This window comes from Herpailurus yagouaroundi, unplaced genomic scaffold (assembly GCF_014898765.1).
Source record: "Herpailurus yagouaroundi ecotype Mexico unplaced genomic scaffold, PumYag 202, whole genome shotgun sequence".
In the NCBI taxonomy this organism is placed as follows: Eukaryota; Metazoa; Chordata; class Mammalia; order Carnivora; family Felidae; genus Herpailurus; species Herpailurus yagouaroundi.
The window spans coordinates 17,616,372-17,642,807 of NW_024412433.1; the positions used below are offsets into that span (position 1 = coordinate 17,616,372).

The 26,436-nt window shown below is 38.9% G+C and overlaps 1 long non-coding RNA gene across 2 annotated transcripts in view; it reads right to left on the minus strand.

The window, feature by feature from the left end:
• Positions 1-5,820: 5,820 nt before the first annotated feature.
• LOC121014512 (uncharacterized) overlaps positions 5,821-26,436 on the minus strand; it is a 384,362-nt gene continuing 363,746 nt past the window's right edge. For both annotated transcript variants that reach the window (XR_005783256.1, XR_005783257.1), the window contains one exon: positions 5,821-6,142. This is a non-coding gene — a long non-coding RNA (uncharacterized LOC121014512). The remainder of the gene's footprint in view (positions 6,143-26,436) is intronic.

Here is a 26,436-nt window from a genome sequence, read left to right on the forward strand (position 1 = left end):
ACTGTAATTAGTCCTAATGGTTCTTCAGTCAAGCCCACATCTTTGCCAGGTGAGAACAAAGATGGAGACATGAATGCAAAACAACTAAAAATGCAAGAGAAGACAGAAGCAAAGAAAAGATAACATTCGAGATGTTGGGAGGGCGTCCTTGGTCTATGTGTACGTATAGAGACAAGGAGAAGTTGAATGATATTTTTGGCCTTCTGTTTTGGCACGTCTTTGGATGCCTAGCTTACATTGTTAGTGTATGCCACGTAATAAGTTCCCAATTAATGTTTGTTAAAAGAATGAATATAAATTATAAAGCAGAATTTGAATAAATGAGAAGTCATATCCACCTTGTATTCACAAAAGCACTAGCTTCCTCTGTATACAAAAGAGCGATGATGGGGAATCTACCCCCATAAAAGGCAAAAGAATGCTGAATTGCTCAAACAGGGGCACTAATCCATGAATTCTGTTTGGTGCTGACAGATCTGGGATCTTAAATGGTGACATACATCAATTATGGACTCAAAGGTAAGTAAAATTCACATTTTGAATCAAGAATTTCAACAGAAACGAATCTGCCAAAGAGGTGTGTTCTGGGATGAGTGGCTACTAGGAAATGGGGTAAAGGTCTTTGACATGATCACAGCAGCAGCGGGACACAGAGTAGGCACCACTCAGGTCAGAGCCCACTCCCCTTATTTTAGGTGAAAGGCTAATCAAACTAGCCTTTTAAAGATCAGGGTGGCTGGGTGGCTCAGTCGGTTAAACGTCCAACTCTCAATCTTGGCTCAGGTCATGATCTCACCTTTTGTGAGTTTGAGCCCCGCATCAGCTTCTGCGCTGACAGGGAAGAGTCCACTTGGGATTCTCTCTCTCCCTCTCTCTCTGCCCCTCCCCTTCTCGTGTTTTCCTTCCCCCCCCTCATAAATAAATAAATTGGCATTTAAAAAATATATAGTGAAAACTACTAATTTGTTAACATAAAACTACATTCCTCTGGGTGAGGGTTACACCTTAAATGGCAATATGAGCATTTTCAGGTATTTTAAGATAATAAACATGGGTTGAAAAGATATAATTATTATAATCAGTCATTAATTTAATTAAGCCACTCTAGTCTGTTCATTCTACAGAAGTTTGTCGCCCAAGGAAGTAAAGTTTTTAATAAACTCTCAGCTGTTAATCCTTCTAAATACCATAAGAAAGTGAAAACCTCTCAGATTCAACCAAAATATTTTGTTTTCTTGGGAAAACTTCCTAACTCCTAGGTTCATTAAGCTTGTTCATTTCTGGGCAATCTGTGCCCGCGTGCGCACACGGGTGTGCATGCGTGTGTGTGTGTGTGTGTGTGTGTGCGCGCGCGTGTGTGTGTTTCGCAAGCTCAAAGAAAAGTCTCCATGAACCTGTTTCAAATTAATTTGTGCATCAATCTGTGCAGGAAGATTTCTCTATTTGATAAAAGAAGAGTGGGGGAAAGACATCACATTGACTTAAAAGTTTTGACTAATTTCTAACTGTGCCTGAGGAGTTTCCACTCTGTCATCCAATCAACAAAGGATTTGTGACTCTTTTCAGTGTGCCTGAGATTACACAGACAAATTACTTAAGAGCCCAAGGAGATTATCTCTAATTGGCATAAAAAGGATTTGGCATTAAAAACAAAACTCTCTGAAACTCTGACAGCGTTTGGTGCCCAAAGGGTAAGGCAGTGCCCCATGTGGAAACACTGTGGAAATAAATACATCAGCTATGATAGGTGGCCTTTTAAGGTCTTATTTAGAGTTGAGATTTACTTTGCTTTCACTGCTTCGCAGCACCGTGTCATACTTGCTGAATGAGGGCAAATGATAGACACATCTTGGCAGTCCCCCATCGTAATGCTTGCCTTTGTTATAGGTAATTAATTCTCATTATTTATGAAATACAAATACCAATGCCCACTACAAGACAATATGAAATACTTGTTTGGATAATGAAGAGGCCACAGATTGAAGACATCTGGGGAGGCAGGGAGAGGGGCAGAGAGATGTGGTTCACACTAGCAGATAGGTAGGAATACGTAGCAGTGAATTTCACCAAGTATTTAGCTAATGCTTATAATCACAAGTCACTGGATTAGGTAATGGGCTGCTATCAGAATCACTGTTCTCAATGGGTTTAAAATCCCAAGAAGAAAATAGGATAGGCTTGTCATAAAACTGAATAAAATCACATGGAAAATGTAATAGAAAAATCCTACGACAAAATCAACAAAGTTGGGTAAGCCATTAGAAATCATTTAATGCAAATCGTTTGTTTTGTGGTTGAGGAAACTGAGGCCCAGAAAGACAAAGTGTCTTACTTATGGCCACATGGACAGCCAGATAGTCTGGGCAAGAACACGGATTTTAAATTTTTTTTTATGTTTATTTATTTTTGACAGAGAGAGAGAGAGAGAGACAGAGCATGAGTGGGGGAGGGGCAGAGAGAGAGAGGGAGACACAAAATCTGAAACAGGCTCCAGGCTCTGAGCTGTCAGCATAGAGCCCGACGCGGGGCTCGAACTCACAGACCGCGAGATCATTACCTGAGCGAAGTCGGACGCTCAACCGACTGAGCCACCCAGGCGCCCCAAGAACACAGACTTTATATTCTTACCAGTATACCACACTGCCTTACAGGACATACGTACTAGCAAATAATAATATAAAAGATAAGTATATGAGTTTAGGAGAGAGAGTAATGTCTATAACAGTGTGCTCAGAAAGAATTACTGAAGGGATAACTTTAAATATATAAAAGGCAAGCAAGTAAACAACAAAAATCAGACCTTGAAGAAAAGGTCCACCTTCAAAGAGCAAAATGGAAGGAAAGGGAGTGGGCCAGGGGAAGAACATGAGAATGGGCTTAGATGCGGGGGACAGAGCCATGCTTAGGACACAGTGGAGACTCGAGAGAAAGGGGGCACAGGGTTAAAGGAGCCCCATGTAAGGGCAGTGGGAGTGAAAAGATGCAGCAAACATCTCCCCCTTCGAATCCTCCAGGGAAAACTTTGGTTTTGGAATTCTCTGTTGAGGCCAACGGTGCTCAATCAATCCAGTCCCCTCATTAGCCCCTACACACCCATGTTCCTTCCTAAACTTTTGCCTTTGCTCATGCAGATCTTTTCTTTAAGTTCAAGGGCAGATAGAAAGCCTTAAAGCCTTAAAAGGTCCCGGATCCTAGGACCCACACAAGGCTCTGTTTCCTGAACCATGTTGAGTACTGGCTGAACTGCAATCATGACAGATAGATGTCATATCTTGCACTTACTGTGTGTTGTTGTGCATGGTCACAGCAATAGTAGGCATGCTGTGGGCCCTTAATTGCTTCTTGGCCAAATAATGAAAAAAAGCAGCTTTTCCAACAGACCTGTTCTCAAGTCCTTGTCGCATGCTCACAGGTTGTCACCTTAGCGGCAAAATGATGATGGTGACGATGATAATGGTCAGGATGAGGACACCAGTGGTGGTAGTGGTGGTGGTGACCGTAATCACACTAATGACAATAGCAGCTAACATTTCTTGGGGACTTTCAATATGCCAGTCACTCTTCAGAGCACTAACATGTACAACTCCATTTAACACTTGACAGAATCTTGAGATGCATACTGTTATAATGACTTTACAGTAGAAGAAAATTAGGCGCCAAATTCTGATCACAAAAAAAGCCCCCCAAAACTTTTATGCAGAAAGTTCCCTTTCATGGCTGTGACGTATAGACTAGTGTTTATTTTAAATTCTGATTTCCATAAGATAATTGGGGTTAAATATTCTTTTCTTTAAAGAGTACTCCAGGGGCACCCGGGTGGCTCAGTCGGTTAAGCGTGCGACTGACTTCAGCTCAAGTCACGATCTCACGTTTTCCTGAGTTCGAGCCCCGCATCAGGCTCTGTGCTGACAGCTGGGAGCCTGAAACCTGCTTCGGATTCTGTGTCTCCCTCTCTCTGTTCCTCCCCCGCTCACACTCTGTCTCTCTCTCTCAAAATAAATAAAGATGAAAATAAAAAGAGTATTCTATGCATACATTGTTTCTCTCCTTCCACATGAAGCAGGTAGGATAGTTAAAAAATGTTAACCACCCATAAGGCAGGAATATCAGCCTTTAACTATAGATTTTTGACTCTCAGCTCTGTGCGGAAGGGCATCCTATTAGATTATGGCTCTGTCTTATCCCTCACCACCACTCTTGCCCCTAGAGTAGGAAGAGTAACGTATCTTACCGGAAGGTTTAGGAGAAGGATCTGAGCATGTGTGGTTCGGTGCCTTCCTCTTCCTTTTCATAACAGCGCATCTGGAAACTTGGATCACCTCTTCCAACCTCAGTTTAACAGAGTGGACCCAGCTGACGAGCTGGAGGAGAGCCACAGTTGGAGGTGTGTAATTCTAAAGTTCAGTATTAAGTAGTACAGTGTTGCCACATACCCAAACCAAGATTTCAACAGCTCTGCTGGATACGCAACTGACATTTTGGTCCCTATGTGCTAGACTCCTTGTATAGCTCTCATTGGTTCTGAAATTGCTCATGGCAGATGGGTGCTTCCTAAAAACTGAGCCATGAACCAAAAGATGTCTCTACATAGAAGAGAATTTGCAGTAAGAATGCAAACTTAAACTTAAGTACAAAGCTTTAATTCTGTATTTAGCGCATAATTTTGCTAAGCGATATTTTATTTAATCCTTGAATTCCAGGAATGGGACTACCCTCGAATCTATTACATCAAATGCTTTCATACAAATTATATCGTTGAAGAAACAGTTTGGAGTCTCTGGCAATGTATCCACACCTGTTGGTACAGTTCTTTCTTTCCCAGTAGGATGCGTGTACCACTAAGAAGATTATACCAGATAAATACTTTGCTTTGTTTGCTTGTTTTTAAAGCGTATTTATGTATTTTGAGAGAGAGCGCAAGCGAGCAGGGGAGGGACAGAAAGAGGGGGAGAGAGAATCCCAAGCAGGCTCCTCACTGTCAGCGCATCAGCATGGGGGCGGGGGTGGGGGGGAGGGGGAGTGTGCTCAAAATCACAAACCCTGAAATCATGACCTGAGCCAAAAATGAAAAGTCAGAAGTTTAACCAACTGAGTCACCCATTCACCCCCCAAATACTTATTAGCAACATGAAATGACAAACCTAACCTAAGAAAAGACTCTCTCTTAACGAGTAAATGTCATTCTCAAATGTTTCTGTATTAAGAGATCACACTAGAATTTACTATAATAGTACCTATTATAATGTTATGCTATGTCAACCATACCTATATCGCCACAGTTAAGGGGGCGATTTTTTTAATTTGTTTTTTTTTAATAAAAAAATGATAATTCCTAGTTCTTTCACTTAAGAGAGACATTAGCAAAATGTAACAATGTTATGTTTGGGGATTCTTTTAACATTTTTAAGCCCCAGACTGGCAAGAACAAAGAATCACTTTGCTAACTAATGTATTAAATATGTTGTCTATTTATATAGTAATTGTTTGATGGAAAATTCATCTCTTTTGTTCCTTCTTATCTTTTCTTTCCTCTTGTCCATGCAGTATATTTATGAATTATGCATGTGAACATAATTAAAAGTAACAATTGGTGAATTGTACTCCATGGACATTGTTCCATGTTTCAAGTCTTATTTAGACTGAATCAAATTTATGCAAAGAGAAGAGCTTATAATTAAATTCATAGCCATCTTTCCTGGGAAGGTTTCTTTTATGTAAAATGCATTGCTTGCTAGAGGCTGTTTTTCTGACCAAAGGCTTTGCTTGGCATCCTTAAAAAAAAAAATCAGCGGATAATTGAACAGCGCCCCCCATCCCTTTCTCCAGATGAAAGTTTCATGTAACTGGTTATCCATCATCCTTGATCCTCTACAGTTTGGTTAGTCTGAAGACCGTGTAGAACTTTTAAGAATCCACTCCCACTGTGGTTCTGTTATTTGCAAATGAGGAACAGATACAATATGGCAAATGGTCGAATGAGATCAATTCTTAAAATGTTCTCCTTTGATTACTCTCAGGAGCTCCCGCAGTCACTTTTCATCTTTTGTTTGCTTGTTTGTTTTCGTGTTTTAGTCCAAGAATCCTGGAAAAGGAAAGAGACAACCGAGACCCTTAGAAAGACCATCCACAGGAATATTTTATTCTATAAGGAAAGAAAAAAATAAATAAAAAGGATTACTGCAAACATTAGCCCGACTCCACACTTCTTTCTTCCCCATTCACATTTCTCAAAGTATTCTTTCTTTAGGAAAATACTTTTTATTAAGTGATTCTGTTATTTTAAGCTACGATCCAAACCCCCAGTTTAGTGTCGCGAGCACACTTACCGAGAATCATCTACACTCCACCATCTATTAAAGCTGAGAATATTCCTCGCAGAGCCTGTTCCCATATTTTACTAGCACATACCTGGATAGTCTTTCTCTGTGTTGACCTAGGTCATCCTTAGCAATTTCCTTCTCTACCCTTATGATTTTCCTGAAACAGAAAATCCCTCTGTAAAGATACCACATGATGAATTTGTAGGAAGGAACTGACTATTCCCTTTCACTGTCAACAAACAGTCATTTCTGATTCCAAGTCAATTTCTCTGCAGTGCGACAATGTCGTGGGATGGATAGATCTGAAGAAACGTCAGATTTGCTCTTAGGCTCAGGGAAGAATGTGAGGTGCAAGCACTGTAGCTTGGCCTGCTGTTTGTAAACGTACTTTGATATTCTCTTCCCTTCCTCCCTCTGCTCTGCTCTTCTCCCATGACTTGAAAAATGTCACATTTAAAAGCTTTGGCTGGCCCACGGTGTCACCCCGGATCCATCACCATCTTCTCAGCTCATCTTTCTCTCTATTAAATAGAAGATATTTCTATTTCTAGATGAAATGGGAGAAACCCAGGCCTGATGAACAGCTTCCTGTTGCCATTATTACCGGGTAGGATATGATTGGAGGGGGTTCAGCCGTGATCTAGTGTTATTGCCTTCTGTTGTGCTGACTGGAAACAATCACTCCTATCCACATACTGTACAGTTCATTTTTAAGAATTAAACTGTTAATTAAAGAGACGGATAATGAAGACAGGAAGCATGCCCCGAAAGGTGGTGACAGATGTCACAGGCTGCAGGTGCTAACGTCTGTTGAGAAGATACATGAATTTCTTAAATTATCTCATATCTCCAAATAGTTGAATGAAGTCAATTATTGTAGATCTTGGGGGACAGAACCAGTTGTTTGAAACAAGCACTGCCTCTATTTACAACAGAACCCCCTTGGAGATGGGAAAGGCAGTGATTTTCCACCAGATTCTGGAGCGTGGCCATATTGTGGCCCTTTGAAATGTCCCAACAAGTTCAGGAGATGACCTTAGGAGATACCCAAACATGGCATTAAATACTCTGAATCACGTAGTGAGAAAAACGTTATTTTATTTTTAGTCTTTCTTCTTATATCCAAGAGTCAGTCTCGGGTAGTCGGAGTACTTCTTTAACATCACCCATCATGGGCTAATCTTCCTTTTTCATAGAGAGAAAAGACTCTGAACCTTCTGATTGTACCCGGGTACAATTTAGGAATATCAGTTCACATTTTATTTGCTTTGTCATTATCTTCCATTTATTATAAGCAAAACTTATTTCATTTGTGGTAATCATATGAAGTTTCCTTTTAAAATAAACTAGTTTAAGAGAAGGGAGGAAAGAAGACAGAAAGAGGAGAGAAAGAAAGAAAGAGAGAGAAAGAGTAAAGAAAGAAAGAAAGAAAGAGAAAAAGAAAGAGAGAGAGATGTCAATTTAAATAAATATATAGGTAGTAGTAGACATGATATGCATATATAACAAAATAATTGAAGAAGAAAAGACCTAATGTGAGCACGTGGAAAAAAATTGTTAAGGTTTTATACAAACGACTGAAGTTTGGCAAAGGCTGGTCTAGCAAGGATTTGTGTCAAAACCACACAAAGGACTCAAGTAAGTCCCAAGTGCGATGATAAAGATATCAGAGAAAAATATGGACATGAAATCGGTATTAAGCCTACAAGGAAAAATTGCCTGATGTTTCAAGAGCTATTTTTAGAGTGTCTAAGACCTGTTGTTTATTAAAGACATTGGTTTTCTTTATTCCAAAGAAAAAAGAAAGAACAAAAGGTGTTCAACAAAAGTAAAACAGGAGTTAACAAAATTTGATCCCTTGCCTCTCATACACTCTATTCAAAGTGACGCATCCTGAAACTTACAAAAACAAGTGAATTTTGACTGGAAATAGAAGGTCAAAAGTCAGGGATTTATTTTCAGTTCATTGGACACTTGGTAGAGAGATGGATAAGGCTGTCTGATAGAGAGGACTAGAGCCTGCTTTGAAAGACCCTGATCTGGGGAAGATGATTTTCTCTTCTTTTTTGGAGCCATCACCACCCTAGGCTCTCCAGCCTCTAAGACCTCAGAGGTTGTGTTAACCGCTGTATCTCCAGGGTCTAATTCATGTCTTGCCTATAGCGGGCACTCAGAAGTCTTGAATGAGGGAATAAATGAATGAACAAAGGCACTGGGTCTCCATATAGGACCCATTCGAGTGAAATGTAATGAGAGGGAAGAAAAAAGCACTTCCTCCCTCAGAAAAGAGTAACCAAACTCCTGAAGTCGACAATTTGTTTTTTCTTCCCACTGTTAACCTTAAAAGTGAAGGTCATAATCAATGCAGTTCAGCCATCCGCTTTACACTCAGTGCACGAGTTTTGTTCATCTCTCTGTGAAGCTGAAAAGATTATAATGAAAATGCCCAAAGAAAGAAGGGAGGGACAATTGTAAATAGTTTTCTCTGACAACTGGTATCAGCATTTTCTCATAGCCTTGCATTTATTCAGACGAACATGACAAATGTATTACAATGAATAGATGAGATCTTTCTGTCTGGATATGGCATAAAAATAAAACAATACTGTACTGATTTTTCTCTCTGAGTATTGTCTTCCTCGTACAATTGCTGAACATTGGCAGAGCTGTTAACACCATTGATAGGAAACAAAGCAAAACTTGGGAGAGATTCTGCAGCCCGGGGCTTGTGAATGTCTGGGATTTACAGCTCAGCTTGATAACGCTGTCAGACTCTTCTGGTTTCAATATCCTGCCAGCTACCATGGGGGCTTTTTTCTCTTCATGAAAGCGCACCTTTCCCTGAAGGTCACACATTTACAGTTTCTTAAAGAGATCCCTACTGGTCATGGGACTCCTTTAGGTTTGAGGAGCCTCCTGGGTGCTTTGAAGTATGGCTTCTTGCACGCTGCCCTGCAGCCCCCAGGCATGGAGCTAAAAACCAGAGAAATGGACTGTTCTGAATTGAAAGGACCCCCGGCATTCCACCACGGAGTCCCTTCCACCTTCTTCCCAGAGTCCCCCGGTCTAGCTGCCACTGAAAACTTCTCACCAGCTTTCGGGAAGACATCAACCCACCTTCGTGAAAGTTTTATGCATGCTTAAATATATCCTAAGCAGGCATGAGGGCAATTAAATCAGGTCTGTATCATACAGCACTCTGGATAGATAACCAACTTAAAATATTCCCCAGCCTGTGCCCTACATTTGAGTTTTTAATATGAGCACGGTAACTTTTCCCATTCTGGAAGTGATCGGCAAGAGTCCAATCATCCCCCACTGCTCCCCAAACCACTGGCAGGAGGGAGCTTCATTTCCTGATGAATCATCCAAACCGACCCTGGAGAGCTTTCCAGGCCAAATGAGCCAAGGCCAAGTTCTCTCAGCACTCGGTGCCTGCAATCATTCACATCATGAAAAAGGAAGTGAGAGCCTTGTTCTGTGGATGATTTGGGGATGTGCTTCTGTTACCTTTCTCCTGGTTTTCCTTGGTCTCTTGTTTTATCCTCTTTGGCCCATCGTGCAAGGAGACTGCAACTTTTAAGCCCTGCGATATCTTTTCAAAGGAGCCTGAGTAAGAGGACTCTTCAGGGATGGTGACCTGGCTGAGATACCCACGGAAAATCACCCAATATTGCAAGATTCCCATCAGAGGCAGCAGAGTGTCCTGAGAAGAACACAGGCATTGGAATCAAACAGATGCGGATGTGATTCCAAGCTGTCCTCACCTTAGCTACACAGCATACTTTGGAACTCTATTTTCTCATTCGTAAGTGGGAAGAAGGGACGTGATATACATAAAGTATCTCGTATATAGATGCCAACTGTGATCATGGTACTGTCTCAGTCCTTTATCCGTGAGAAAGAATATTTTTTGAAGTATATTTTGCCCTACTCTGTTTCCAAACTTTCTTCTGCTTGATTCTGCCTTGAACATACAAGGTTTTTCTAGCTTTTCAATTAATTCCCCTGGAATTAAAGTTTATGAGAACAAGTCATTCTTTTCCTAATTGCTGTGTTACCAGCTACTAGACCATTACTTCGCACACAGTTGTAGCTCAAAATAGCTGTTGGTAGGTCCACTTAATACTCAACATTTTGAGCAATACTAAGAACACAAACACTGTTCCTTCAGGTAGAATCAGAATTCCTTCCCAGAATCCCAGAGGCTCACATTTGAGACTGCTGATCTCTTTAAGGCTGTGTCCGCTATCTCCAACCAGATTGGAGTCTTTGGACAGCAAGAATGCCTCGCGTTTCTTTAGTTACCTCCTGGCCAGCACATCAGACACAGCCAGGATAGGTTAATATTGACCCTGACAAATTCTTCTTATAAGAAACTGCTGTGGCTTTGGGAGATATCTCCTCCAAGTCTTATTCCTGCCAAGGCACTTGGTTTTTCTTATTTGCAATTAATTACAGACTCTACATTGTCATTCTAACCTCTCCGCTTCTTGGATACTATAAAAAATTTCCAATTCAGTCGATACACACACACACACACACACACCCATAAAACTAAAATGGACTTTTTAATTGGGATTCCTTTTAAAAAGGCAAATAGAAGTCTACTTTTTACTCCCTGTTTAGTTTTTTGGAGTTACTAGCAGTATTTTTATTTTTTGCAAGGTGTATCAATTATCCTCACGATAGAAGATGCATCCTGAAGAAACGTCAGAGCTTCTGAAAACTCCACTCCCATCCTTCTGACTTCATCAGGAGACCTCTGAGGAATCAGAATTGCTGTTTAAAGTGTACATACTCCCATAATTCATCTTTCTCCTACTGCTCTAGAGTAAAGCTGTGATGATCAATCACTTAGAGATGAATCCACCTTTTCCCTCCTTGACTGAATATGAGGAAAGAGCAATGAGCATGCATCAAATATTGACTACAGAGATAAGAACTGTGTTCTGTGGGGGAAAAAAATGCTTTTTCAGTATTGTGCTCATGGCATATTTAGGACACCTATTTTATCATTTTTTGGCCATACAAATTCCCTTCTAAAACATGCTTGGAATATCAAAGAATGATTTTATGTATCTATCACATAAGTATATCTGGATAGTCAATTCATACCCATTTCCCATGGCTTTTGAGACAGCCTGTCAGGTGAAGGAGTCAGCATTTCTAACATCTTTCTTCCCATAGGGATGAATACGAAGCTAGAAGAATCTTGTCAGAATATCCGCAGGTTTCTTCCACACATTTCCTTTCCTACCCTAGCCCCTTTCAAGCCCAATTCAAGGACAAACACACATTCCTCAGAAACACGTGGAGGACACACAGCAAGGATACTGCTTCGAATGGAAGTTTCCGTTGAATAGACCAAAGGGGCAATTGTTCTTACCACCCTGAGGAAGTGTTCTCATTCCTCTTCTATGGCTGGAAAAGAAAAAGCTTCTGCTGTATTTCACTTCGATAAAGGACAGTTTCGACTCACAAAAGGCAAGTGGGACCAGGACAGGATAAAGTAAGAGTGACCCACTAACACAGTGTCAGAAATTGGCAAACTCTTCAAAAATCAAAAACGCAAAGTTAACAGCGGTTATATTCAAATGAAAGTCTGTAGAGTACTTCTGCTTCTGGACAAAATTAAAAAGAAGGGATTGACTTTATCTCCCACCTGAAACTTCTAAGGAAACTGGACAAAATATATGAAATAATGTTCTTCAAGAGCCTGAGTATTAGCCAACAAAGGATAGCAATTCCTGAGAAACAGGATACAAATAAAGTGAGCCCTAAGACTGCCTTAGCTCACTGCCTTAAAGAGTTTCCAGGCTGTGGTATAGAGAAGGAAAACCCAAGTGATCCCAGGAGACTCTCTAAGTTGAGAAAATGGAGCTGAGAGTTTCGGGACACCAATGTTGCCAGCATTCACATGCTAGAGAAGAGAGAGTTGCAGAGAGAGAACTCTGGAGATCTGCAAAGGATTCTCCTTGGCAATTCAGAAAAGTAATGATCAGTGCAATACACATGAAAAGCTACCAAAAGTCAGGGAAAGAACCACTTAAAACAATCAGAAGTAATGGTACCCTGTGTTCATAAAAGCCTGGGAACAGTCCGTTTTCACCAGCCAGCCTGGAAACCTCATAGTTCACAGATCATTGCATAGAGTACCCAGGAGATTTTTTTGGCTCTGTAGGGGGAATAATTAGTCCCAGACTAAATAATACACTTGCACTACCTAGCAAGTCTAAAATGCAAGAATCAAACTATTACCAAGTAACTTACCTATGCCCCATAACAAAGTTGAAAAACAATTATAAGTAGGGGCACCTGGGTGGCTCAGTAGGCTGAGCATCCCACTGCATCTCAGGTCATGATCTCACAGCTCGTGAGTCTGAGCCCTGCGACGGGCTCTGTGCTGACAGCTCGGAGCCTGGAGCCTGAAGCCTGCTTCAGATTCTGTGTCTCCCTCTCTCTCTGCCCCTAACCCACTCATATTCTGTATCTGTATCTCTCAAAAATAAATAAACATTAAAAAAAATTATAAGTACACAAAAGTATCCAGCATTGCAGCAAGGTAAAATTCGCAATATCATCATCCAATAAAAAATAAATTAAATAAAAATAAAGAAGGTAAAACAGACCAGGCACACAAAGAAGCAGGAAAAACAAGGCCCACGATAGAAGAAAAACTAACCAAAACAAAGCCCAAATGATAAGGATGTTAAAATAGGGGACAAGCCCTTCTGAGGAAGCCAAGGCTTGTGTTGGGGTGAGGCCCTCCTTTCATCCGGTGACTTGGAACCAGCGCCCGCTCAGCACACGCCAACACTGCGATCTCCATGTCTGAGCTCGCCTGCATCTACTTGACCTCATCCTGCATGACATGAGGTGATGGTCCTGGAGGATAAGATCAATGCCCTCATTAAAGCAGCGGGTGTAAATGTTGAAACTTTCTGGCTGGTCGGGCTTGTTTGCATAGGCCCTGGCCAATGTCAACATGGGGAGCCATATGCAGTATAGGGGTTGGTGGACCCACCCCAGCAGCTGGTTCTGCATCAGCAGGAGGTCCTTCCCCCTCCACCACTGCTGCCCCAACTGAGGAGAAGAAAGTGGAAACAAAGAAAGAAGAATCAGAGGAGTCTGATGATGACATGAGCTTTGTTCTTTTTGACTAAATCTCTTCCATAACCTGTTCAATAGAAAACTGAACTCTTAAAAAAAAAATTAGCAGACAAGGATGTTAAAATAGCTATTATAACAATATGTCTCATGTTCCAAAAAGTAAGCAGAAAAAGGGAGATTTTTTTTTTTAAAGATCCAAATTGAACTTCCAGAGGTGAAAATTACAATGCCTGAGATGAAAAATATACTGGATGAGATTTATGGCAAACTGGATATTGAAGAAGAGATTAGTGACTTCGAAGACACAGCAATAGAGAAAAAAAAGTTTAATAAAACAAAGAAAAAAACAATTTTCATTTTTTAATGTTTATTTATTCTCTCTTTGAAAGAGAGAGAGTGAGACAGGGCATGAGCAGGGGAGGGTCAGAGAGAGAGGGAGACACAGAATCCAAAACAGGATCCAGGCTCCAAGCTGTCAGCACAGAGCCTGATGCAGAGCTTGAACTCACAAATGGTGAGATCATGACCTGAGCTGAAGTCGGATACTTACCCAACTGATCCACCCAGGTGCCTCAAGAAAAAGACAATTTTTGAAATAAATAACCTTTCAATGAACTTGGGACAATTTTTAAGCAATCCATCTAATATATGTTTAACTGGATTCATCAAAGGAAAAGAGAGATACATGGGGATAGAAGAAATACTTGAATGAGTAATAGCCAAAATTTCCTCAAATATGAAAATATAAACCCACAGATCCAAGAAACTCAATAAACTCTAAGTACAAAAACATGAAGAAAACTGTGCTAAGATACATAATATTTAAGTTGCTCAAGCCAAATGATAAAGAAAAAAATTTTAAACCAACTAGGGAGAAGAGACACATTACATGCAGAGGAACAAATATGAGAATGAGAGCAGATTTCTTATTAAACATAATTGGGGAGATAATGGAGAAACATCCTTAAAACAATGAAAGGAAATGTCAGTCTAGAATCCTATATCCAGCAATATCGTTTCAAAAATCAAAGTAAAATAAAAATATTTCCAGAGGTAGCTGGATGGCTCATTCAGTTGAGTGTCCAACTTTGGCTCAGGTCACAATCTCATGGTTCATGAGTTCGAGCCCCACATCAGGCTTGTTGCTGTCAGCACAGGGTCTTCTTTGGATCCTCTCTCTCCCTCTCTTTACCCTTCCCCTGACCCAGCTCTCTCTCTCTCTCAAAAATAAACAAACATTTAAAAAAAAAAGTAAAGAAGCTTTGGGATGAAAATGGTTCCCTTAACCTAAATATATATATGTGTATATATGTGTATATATATATATATATATATATATTTATATTAAGGGATTTTTTATATATATGTGTGTGTGTGTGTGTGTGTGTGTATATATTTCCAGACATACAGAAGCTGAAAGAATTCATCTGTAGCAGACCTTCAATATAAGAAATATTAAGTGAAGGGGTGCCTGTGTGGTTCAGTGGGTTAAGCGTTCAACTCTTGGTTTTGGTTCAGGTCATGATCTCATGGTTTATAAGTCTGAACCCTGCATCAGGCTCCACTCTGATAGCAGAGAGCCTACTTGAGATTCTCTCTCTCTTTCTCTCTGTCCTTTTTCTGCTCACTTGCTCCCTCAAAATAAATAAATAAACTTTAAAAAAAAAAAGAAAGAAATATTAAAGGAAGTCCTCCAGGAAGAAGGTAAGGTATACCAGGTGGAAATATGGATCTACACAAAGAAAGAGCAATGGAAATGGTAAAGGCATGGGTAAACATATAAAAATTGTTTCTTCATACTTTAAATCTCTTTACGAGATAATTGAATTTTTAACCAAAAATTATAAAAATGTAGTGTCACATATAGAAAGAAAATATATGACAACAAAAACATAAAGACCAAGAATAGAAGAATGAAAGTACAGTTAACCCTTGAGCTTCATGGGTCCACTTATACATAGATTTTTTTTACAAATACAGGACAGTACTATAAATATATTTTCTCTTCCTTATGATTTTCTTAACAACATTTTCTTTTCCCTAGCTTAATTTATTGTAAGAATACAGCATATAATACATATAATATACAAAATATGTGTTAATTGGTTATTTATATTATCAGTAAGTCATCTGGCCAACAGTAGGTTATTAGTAGTTAAGTTCTTGAGGAGTCAAAAGTTATATACAGATTTTCAACTGCATGGGAGGTTGGCATCCCGAACCCCTGTGCTGTTCAAGGGTCAACAGTATATGAATGTAAGGTTTTCATACTCTATGTGAAATGGCTTAATATAAGTTGAAGTTTGACTGTGATAAGATGTATACGATAAACCAAGGAGGCCTCTAAAATAACAAAACAAGGATTATAGCTAATAATTATAACTGAAAAGATGAATCAAATCATAAAAGCCTCAATAATTCAAAAGAAGGCAGAAAAAAGGAACAAGGAAAAGATGATAAAAATGGAAAATCAAAACAAAGATCATAAACTTAACCTTTGCCATATTAAAAATCACATTAAATGTAAATGACCTAAATGAACCAAACAAAAGGAAGAGATTGTCAGATCTGATAGAAAAGAAAGACCCTACTAAACACCACCTACTAAAAAAAGACTCTAATAAACATAAGAAACACATAAAATATAAATATAAATAAGTTAAAGGTAAAAGGATAAAAACAGATATACCATGTGTACATGAATCAAAAGAAATCTGGAGTCCCTATATTAATTCAAGGCAAAGGAGATTTCAGAACAAAGTATGTGATTATGAATAAAGGTCACTTGATAATGATAAAGATGTCAATTCATAGATAAAAGAACTCCAAAGTTTTTCAACCAATAATGGAGCTTCAAAATACATGAATTAAAAACTGAGATTTCAGGGGCTTCAGTTAGCACAGTCAGTTGAGCATCTGATTCTTGATGTCAGCTCAGGTCATGATCCCAGGGTTGTGGGACTGAGCCCCATGTCCAGCTGTGTGCTGAGTGTGGAACCTGCTTAAGATTTTCTCTCTCTCCCTCTGCCCCTCTCCTCTGCTTGTTTCCCCTCTCTCTCCCTATCTCCCTCTCTCTCCATCTCAAAAAAAAAAAAAAAAAAAGAAAGAAAAGAAAACCCTGAGATATCTAAAATAAGTAATAGACAAATGCATAGGTGTAATAAAAGATTTCAATACTATTCTTTCAGTGTAAGTACATAGAAATCAGTAATGATATAGAAGACTTGGACAAACTATCAGCCAACTTGACCTAATTGGCGTTTATGTAATATTTCACCTAACAACAACACAATGCATTCTTTTCAAGTGAAAATGGGACATTTACCAAGACAGACCATATACTGGGCCATAAAGCAAGGCTCAATAAACTAAAAAAGATTCAAGGAATACAAAATATGTTTTCTGACCATGATGAAATTAAACCAGAATTCAATAACAGACAGATATCTGGAAAATCCCCAAAATATTTAGAAACAAAATAACATACTTCTAATAACCTGTAAGTCACAGAGGAAATCAAAGGGAAGTTAGAAAGTATTTTAAATGAATGAAATAAAAACATAACATATCAAAATTTGTGGGATTATGCTACAATAGTACATGGAGAAAATTTTAGAGCACTAAACACCTATACAAGAAAAAAATAAAGGTCTGAAATAAATCAAAACTTCAACCTTCACCCTAAGACACTAGGAAAAAAAAGAGCAAATTAAAGCTAAAGTAAACAAAAATAATAAGAAAAAATAATGAAGAGCAGAAAGATAATGAATAGAACAGTAAACAGAAAAACTCAATAGAGAAAACCAACAAAATCTAAAGCTGATGTTTTGAGAAGACCAACAAAATTGATAAACCTCTGGCCAAACTAATCACAAAAATGAATCAGGAATAAGAGAAATGACCGTCATTACAGATTCTATTCAAATTAAGAAGATACTAAAGAAATACTATGAATAACTCTATAACAATAAATGTGACACTTAGACAAAATGGACACATTTTTAAAACACAGAATTACAAACACTCAAATAAGGAAAAATAGCATGAGTAGCACTATATCTATTTTACAAACCAAGCCTGAAGTTGAAAACCTGTCCACATAGAAAACCAATAAATTTATACAAATAATAAATTAATTGGATAATACATTATGACCAAGTGAAATTTATTCCAAGGAATGAAAGGTTGGTATAACATTTAAAAGTCAGTTAATGTAACTCATCAGATTAACAAGCTGAAAAATAAATACAAGTATGCTGTCTCAGAAAAAGCATTTAAAATCCAATATTATTCATACTTATTGGTGAAATATTGATTGTTTTCTTCTCAAGATCAAGAACAAGGCAAGGATATCTACTCTCATCACTTCCACTAACATTGTACTGGAGGCTTTAGACTGTGCAAGAGAGTAAGAAAAATAAATGGACAGCATCCAGATTGGAAAGAAAGAAGTAAAATGACTTTATTCACAGATGACATGATCATCTATATAGGAAATCTGATGGAATGCACACACACGCACGCGCGCGCGCACGCGCACACACACACACACACACACACACACACACCAAAAGCTACTAGAACTAATAAGAAGCTAATAAAAACTATTAAAAATAATTCAATTTGACAAAGCTACAAGATATTCAACAAATATAGAAAATCAATAGTATTCCTTTATGCTAGTAATAAAAAAAATTAGAAGTTGAAATAAACAAAGACAATACCATTTATAATGCTATCAAAAATATGAAATTCTAAGGGACAAATCTGACAAAAGATGCACAAGATCTATATATTGAAAACTACAAGCATTGCTGAGTAAAAGTAAAGATAACATAAATAAATGGGAAAATATCCCACATTCCTGAATCAAAAGATTAAATATTATTAATATATTCATTCTCCTCAATTTAATCTGTAGATTCAAAGCAATCTCAGTCATGTCACAGGCTTTCTGAAGGTCTTGACAATTTGATCCTAAAATCCAAATGGAAATTCTAAGAACTATAATTAACAAAAATAAATCTGAAAGTAATAAGTAAAGTTAAAAAGATAACTCTTCCCAATTCAAGACTGCTTTTAATGCTACAGTAATTAAGATAATGTGGCATTGGCATAAAGATAGAGAACTAACGGGAAAAAGAGAAACAATACACAGTTGAAAAATATATCTCCCTGTATATGAACAACTAATTAGCAGCAAAAGCACAAGGGCAACTCAGAAAGTATTTTTCAACAAATGGTGTTGAAATAATTGGATGATACATGCCAAAAAATGAACTTTAACCAATACCTCACACCATATATAAAAATTAAACTCAAGATGAATCCTGGACTGAGTATAAAGCCTCAAAGTGTGAACCCTTTAGAAACCCAAAGTAGAAAATCTGTATAACCTTGAATTAAGCAAAGATTTTTTTAGAATTAACACAAAAAGCATGACCCGTGGCCCAGTCTAACACATAAAATTAATCATCGCACTGGCCTTCAGCAATCTCCCTCCCCCACATGAAGGCCTTAAGAGATCTAAACACATTGTGGTTGTATTTGAACTCTGAACCCAATACTGAGAACCCAGGAAGAAGAATTCCCCTGCACAGGCTGAACGGAGACACAGGACCAAGGAACAACCTGAACAGCTGCCTCTGCCCCTTTCTCAGTAATATGACCTTGATACAATCAGATAGTTTCTCATCTCATTACACTCACCCCACAGCAGCCCTCCTGTTTTTCTTTGAATTTGTTTTATTTCTATGGGTTTTATAAACACGCAGCAATTGTCAACTCTAATGTCTGTCACCGATCAATAGGAACTCATTGATACTCACGTATTTACTAGAAGGTCAATGAAACAAATGCATTACTAGTACATAATGATACACTCTGCGATACACGCTTGAACAGAGTGTGGGCAAGAGAGAGCTTACTAAATGTTACTGGGTGTTCCACTTTTCTGTATTCCCAGTGCCTGCTATTTGTTAATATTTTCTCTCTAAAAGTTGCCCAGCCCTCCACCGCTTTTCTTCTTGTCTTCAAAGTCCTAGATCTGCAGGGTTGACAGAAGGGGCACCAAGGCTCTGTTACCAGTGTCTCCCCGCTGACTGTCTTGGCTTTGTCTGCAAATTACTCACTCTACTTTCTATACTGCAGAAACCACACAAAAAGCTATCTGTGTGTTTAGAAACATTAAGTAAAGGCAATTATAGGGAGAATGAAATATAAGGAACATTCTCGAACAATTACGACCACAGTGGTTTTATCTACTCTTCGTTACAAATTGTTTCTTAACCACATCTCTGGTTCTCAGACCAAATGGATTATAGCCAACCCCAGATTCTTAATGTACAATCTTTGGCCTCAATCACCTGTCTCCCCCTGCTTGGGCTTGTTTTTGTCATGCTCACTAGCCAGTTCTGGACAATTCTCCTTCTCAGGGGAAGGCAGGGCTCTTGTTGAGTGTTCAATACAAACACAGAGTCCAGATTCCTGGGTGCCCATGCAAACCAGATATAAAGGCCTTCCTCATGTTGGTTACTTGTGGGAGACTGCCCCTCATTCCTCTTCTTAGCCTGGCAGATCACCCGCCTTCCCACAACAACTAAGTGCATTACTAGTAAGCATCATTTTCACGTTCCTGTTGTCTGCCATTTCACCTTTAGCTTAATGAGTACTAATCATTCTTGGTTTATGCCCACCAGCTCACCAATGGAGGGATGTTCTGATGTGCCCAGGGACGTTTTTCCTTCTTTTTATATGTTAAAGTGCACTATCCTTGTAAAATCACCTTGGAAAACTACTTGGCTCTACACACACAGCTAAATATCTGCATGTTGCAATTGCTAGGTATAGATCCATCAAAAATGCTCATCAAAAGAACCAACAAAAAAAGTGTATAGTTATAAACACTATTTTCACTGTTATTCTATACTTCAATGAATCATTTGAATAAATTTATACAAATTAGTGATAATACATTTGATTGATGGCACTATATCAGATATACTGATATCAAAACACATATCATTCTCATAAAGGAAAGAAGGTTGAGGGTCACAGGTGACCTTTTCTAAATGGCACTTATTAATTTGTTTTTACAAAGGAACCCTGGAATCCAGCCTCGAAGAGGATAAAAAAGGCTTTCTCAAGGTTAACCACCTATATGTTAGTAGAGTTAGACTAGAAACCAAACCCCATGACTCATTCTAGCATTCTTGGACCACATGATGTTTCTTTGGATAAGAAAACATCTTGAAGTTCTCTATAAAATAGCTTTTAAGGTTTTTAAACACAATTTGTTATTCTTCCACTGAGGATATAAAAATTCAAAATATTTTGCATAATGACAAAGCCCCTGGTTGCGATACTTCCAGACTGTGGGTGTTTCCATGCCCCAGACATCTAGGCTGCCTACAGAGAAAAGTGGTCAGACCTGGTTGGGAAATCTAAGGTTTCCATCCGTTCACCACTCTTCATGCATACAAGCTCTTTCTCACTCTCTGTTCGCTATCTGCATTGTATATATCAATCACCTGAATATATTCACACATTCAACGTGGTCTTTCAATACAATTAGCATCTGCCTACTAGGTACCAAGCAACATTTCCATCATTTTGTTCTAACCATAGTGTTGGATTTGCCCCAAACCTTCCTTATAAGCAAAAGATGATTAATTTGCAAGACTGCTGACAGAAATCACTGAAATGATCAGCCTTGTTTCCTATCCCAAGAGTTCATCTTTTCCACAGATAAATCTACATCACTCCACATAGAAGCTAGAGCCAGACATAGTCTGACTGGGATGGGGATGGGGCTAGAAGAGATAAAGACGAATAGTCTTAAAATCTAACATTCAACACTTAGTATGCCATATCGGTCCTACTGACCTCTCTCTAAAGCCTTACTTCATATTTTTTAGCCATAAAATCTTGAACAAGTTGCTTAATATCTCTAAGCCTCAATTTTTTTAGCTGTAAAATGGAGGTTATCATGACCCCTTCCTCATGTGACTCTTGAAAACATTCAGTGAAAAATTGTATGTAAAACAATTATTACTACACATGGAAATGAGTGAGAATCACTCAAGTGTAGCTATTATTATCATAATCATTATTATCCTTACTTTTATAACCCTATTGTCTTGGCCATTGGTTTATTAACTTACTTAGGGAAGATTTTTCCCAGAAGCCAACTCTGAGCCAAGGATTCAAAGGCAAATGATTTATTAAGCAACTTTTCCTAGAAGAAACCAGGCCTGTGTTACAGGGACAGAATAAGACCAAGAAAGAAGTCAAAGAGTGGTGTAATTTCAGGTGAAGTCCAACTTCAGCCTTATCTCAGAAGGATCTGTGAAACATAAAGTATACCTCAGAATCTGCCCCATCTCAAGGCAAAGTCTCTGGGCTTTTTGTACTCATGCACCTGTCTGTCCTTGGTTAAGAGGCAAGAGGGTTGTGTAACTGCCCTTAGGAGGTGTGCCTTATGATAACATCAGGCTCTCCACTGGGGTGAAGCAACTCCAAGATTATAAGATCAATCCTCTGAAGGTTTTGGAAGAAGAGCATGGGTCCAAAAAACTGGTAAAGGAGATTAGAGAGTCTGTGGGCAAGCCAACAATAGTGCCCTCTACAACCTTCTATGATTGAACTTGTGTAATCTGTTGCCTACTTTCCATGTCTCCACACTTAATATCTGCCGATGTGAACTCTCTAAACACCTGACCACATTTTACCTATTTTTAGCCCCATTTGGCTTGAGATCCAGATGTGTCTTCCAGCCTAGACCTCAACATGCCAGTGTCCATGAGAATGGTTCCCAGGCTGCCAAGTTGAAGACACCTGGATCTACCCAACCTTGCTAATCCATATGGCCTACCCCAGCCAGGATCTATTTCTACTCTTCTTTCAACTTGGAAGATGGAAAATGGCATCACATGTCTCAGTTTTGAAGTGCAGAATTCTTCGAGTTACCTAGAACTCCTCTTAGAGTCAATTTACTTATATTAGCTCTGTATTTTATATGTAAATGTATATAACTATGTTTTACTTATTAAGTATAAATGTGGCTTAGTTTGAAAACAAGAGAAATAACAGGAATAAAAGAATTGAGAACTAAATACCAGTATTTGTAAAACCTGGGAAATAACTTGTAAATTAAATGAATACACTAGGAGGAAACGTGCAATATCAAATTTGGCACCTACAAACAATGAAAAATGAATCAAACCTACATAAAAAAAATCAATTCTCCTCCCCATAATTTATGTCAGTATTTTACATATAATAAAATCCTCTCTAAGCAAATAACTGATAAAGCAATAAAGCTGTCAGATGCAATAAACGGACCGTTTGCCGGGACTATCTAGAAACACTGCCATTCAGAGACAGATACCCTGTTATATTAAGCTACATGAAGAAAACATTTATCTATTGTGTGATAAACCTGACAAGTGCCTAAATCAGCTGCCTAAGAAGACTCTCTGGTAATGCACCTCTACAAAGGCTGATATTTAATTATATCACCCTGAGTGTGAGATATAATTGTGCCTATTATGTGATAGGAGCAGAAAAGGGGGAGTAGAAATTAACTTCCATTGAAGAACAAAGCAATTATGCATTATTGAAGATAAGGTAGGACATCTTCATTGTATTTTAAGGCTGGATTCATTCATCAGTGTTTCTGTTACTGTCTCTATATCTACATGACCTAAAAAGAAGGTCAACCCAGCATTGAGAATGCTATCCCCAGGAGAAACATTCTGACATCTGGAAACATACACCAGCATGAGTTCCAAATACCTCAACCTCAAGATGTTATCCTCATCCTGGCTATTCATCCTGTGTTCACCACCTCCATGGCGACAGCTGCCCAAGCTACAGTACTTGGAATTATTCTTAGCTGTTCTTTCATCCCTTATATTATTTGGATGCCAATCCTTATCCATTCTATGTTCCAAACCCCTGTCAGCCCTGAGCCCTCTTCTCCATTCTGCTTCCATTGTCTTTTTTTTTTTTTTTTTTTTTTTTAGGTTCTGGCCATTTCTTGCCAAGCCTATTGCATTTGCCTCTTGCCAGTTCTCACTAACCCCATCCTGTTGGCTCCCCAGGTTACTGGCAGAACACCGATTGTCAAGGTAAACTTCTAGAATGTAGATCCAGTCATGTATGTCACTCATCTGCCTTAAAAATGGCCTAAGTTTGGGGTGCCTGGGTGGCTCAGTCAGTTAAGTGTCTGACCGGTTCAGGTCATGATCTCACGGTTGGTGAGTTCAAGCCCCACCTCGGGCTCTGCATTGACAGCTCAGAGCCTGAAGCCTGCTTCAGATTCTGTGTCTCCTTCTCTCTCTGCCCCTCCCCTCTCGGGCTCGCTCTCTCTCTCTCTCTCTCTCTCAAAAATAAATAAGCATTTTTTAATGGCCTAAGTTTAACAGCAGGAAGTTCAGAAGAAACAGCCAGACAGAAAGAACACTTAGAGAAAATTTTAAAAATATGTCGTGGGGCACTTGGGTGGCTCAGTCAGTTGGGGTCTGACTCTTGATTTTGGCTTAAGTCATGATTTCACAGTTCATGGGATGGAGCCCTGCAAGGGCTCCTCACAGACAGCTCAGAGCCTGCTTAAGACTTTCTCTCTCCCTCTCTCTCTCTCTCTCTCTGCCCCTCCCCTGCTCACATACTCTCTCACTCTCAAAAATAAATAAATAAAAACTTTAAAAAACATTTAAAAAAATATGTCATGTTTACGGATGCACACTTGGGTGGTGTATTAGTGCCCTATCACTCCTCGAACAGATTAGCAGAAACTTGGTGGCTTAAAACAACACAAGTGGGGCGCCTGGGTGGCGCAGTCGGTTAAGCGTCCGACTTCAGCCAGGTCACGATCTCGCGGTCCGGGAGTTCGAGCCCCGCGTCGGGCTCTGGGCTGGTGGCTCGGAGCCTGGAGCCTGTTTCCGATTCTGTGTCTCCCTCTCTCTCTGCCCCTCCCCCATTCATGCTCTGTCTCTCTCTGTCCCAAAAATAAATAAACGTTGAAAAAAAAAAATTAAAAAGAAGCCTGCGGAAGCAGGCTTCTAGGAGGGGTGGAAATTTTCTGTTTCCTCAACGAGGTAGTGGTTTTGTGAGTATTCACTTTAAAGAATGTTTTAAGCCATACATTTACATTTTATGCCTTTTTAATATAAGTATTTATTTCACGTTAAAAAAAATGATTGTGAAACCTGCCTGAAAGTCTGTATTATATTCTTCTGGATAGCTGGTCCACCCAAAACCACCTTAGCTTTTCTTGCCAGCCTCATCTCTAAGCACTCCCTGAACCTCCTTCTGGTTTCCCTCCCCTCCCTCAACTCACATTCTGCCTTCCAGCTTCACTGACCACACAATGCTCTTTTATGCCTTTGTGTATTTGGACACAAAATTCTCTCTGTTTGTTCTGGTTTTAGCCGGTTTACTTGGTGAACATTATCATATTCATTAAGCCGAGGCGAAATAGTACATCCCGTGTTCAGCCCTCTGTGACTAATGTGCCCCCCTCTCTTCCAAAGACAATCAGCTGGCCCAGCCTCTGTGCTACCACCACACTTGGTTCATAATCCATCACAGCACCAGCCATGTCTATGGTGAATTGATATTTATGTCTCTATTTTCCCAGAAAATCTCCAAACAACTTTAGAGCATCTATCTCTTAGCATAGTGTTTGGCATACTTTCTATACTTAATAAATGTGCTTTAAAAAAAAAGTATGATCCATCCCACAGTATGAAAAAAGCTATAGGATAGGGCTGGGACAGACAGAAGTTGATAACATGGAGAGAATCACATTCTAGGCCCACCAAGTTGTATGCAAGGCATTGCAGTTTTGAAAACAGGCTTAAATTCACAGGATACAGACACTTTACACAGAGTTGATGATTCGCAGTAATGTTCTATAAAGTCACAGGGAATACTGAACCCATTGTTCCTATAAAGAGAAGCTCCAGAATACTATAATTGAGACTTTCATACAGGTTTTTAAAAATATTTTTGGTGTGAAATAAACACCTGTATTAAAAATGTATAAGGCATCCAAATCAGAAAAGAAGTAAAACTGCCTCTACTTGCAGATGACATGATATTACTTATAGAAAACCTTAAAAAAAAAAAAAAGGTGTTAGAACTACCAAACCAATTCAGCAAATGTGCAAGACAAAAATCAATATACAAAGATCAGTTGCACTTCTATACACTAATAACTATCAGGAAGAGAAATTAAGAAAAACAATCCCATTTATAATTGCATCAAAAAGAATAAAAAATATCTAGGGATAAATTTAATCAATGAGGTGAAAGTCCTGCAGACTGAAAACCATAAGACATAAATGAAATAAATTCAAGAAGACACAAAGAGATTGGAATAATTAACATCTTTAAAATGTCCTTCGCCCCCCCCCCAAGCAATCCATGGATCCAATGCAATCCCTATTAAAATCCCAATGGCATTTTTTTACAGAAGTAAAACAAAACAATCCTACAAAAACAATCCTGGCTTGTTATGGAGCCACAAAAGACCCCAATAGCCAACCTGGGGGCATCACACTGCCTGATTTCAAACTATATTACAAAGCCGTAGTAATCAAAACAGTATGACACTCGCATAAAAACAGACACATAGGTCAGTGGAATGAAGAGCCCAGAAATAAACCCACACATAAATGGTCAATTAATTTGCAACAAAGAAGCCACGAATATGCACTGGGGGGAAAAACAGGCTCTTCAATAAATGGCACTGGAAAACTGGAGAGCCATATGCAAAACGGTATCCATATCTTATACCATGCACAAAAATCAACTTAAAGTGGATTAAATACGTAATGCCTGAAACTACAGCACATCCCAGAAGAAAACATAGGCAATAAGCCTCTTGGCATCAATCTTATCAATGATTTTCCTTTTAATGTGACACCAAAAGCAAAGGCAACAAAAGCAAAAATAAACAAGTGTGACCTAAAAAGCTCCTGCAGAGCAAAGGAAATCA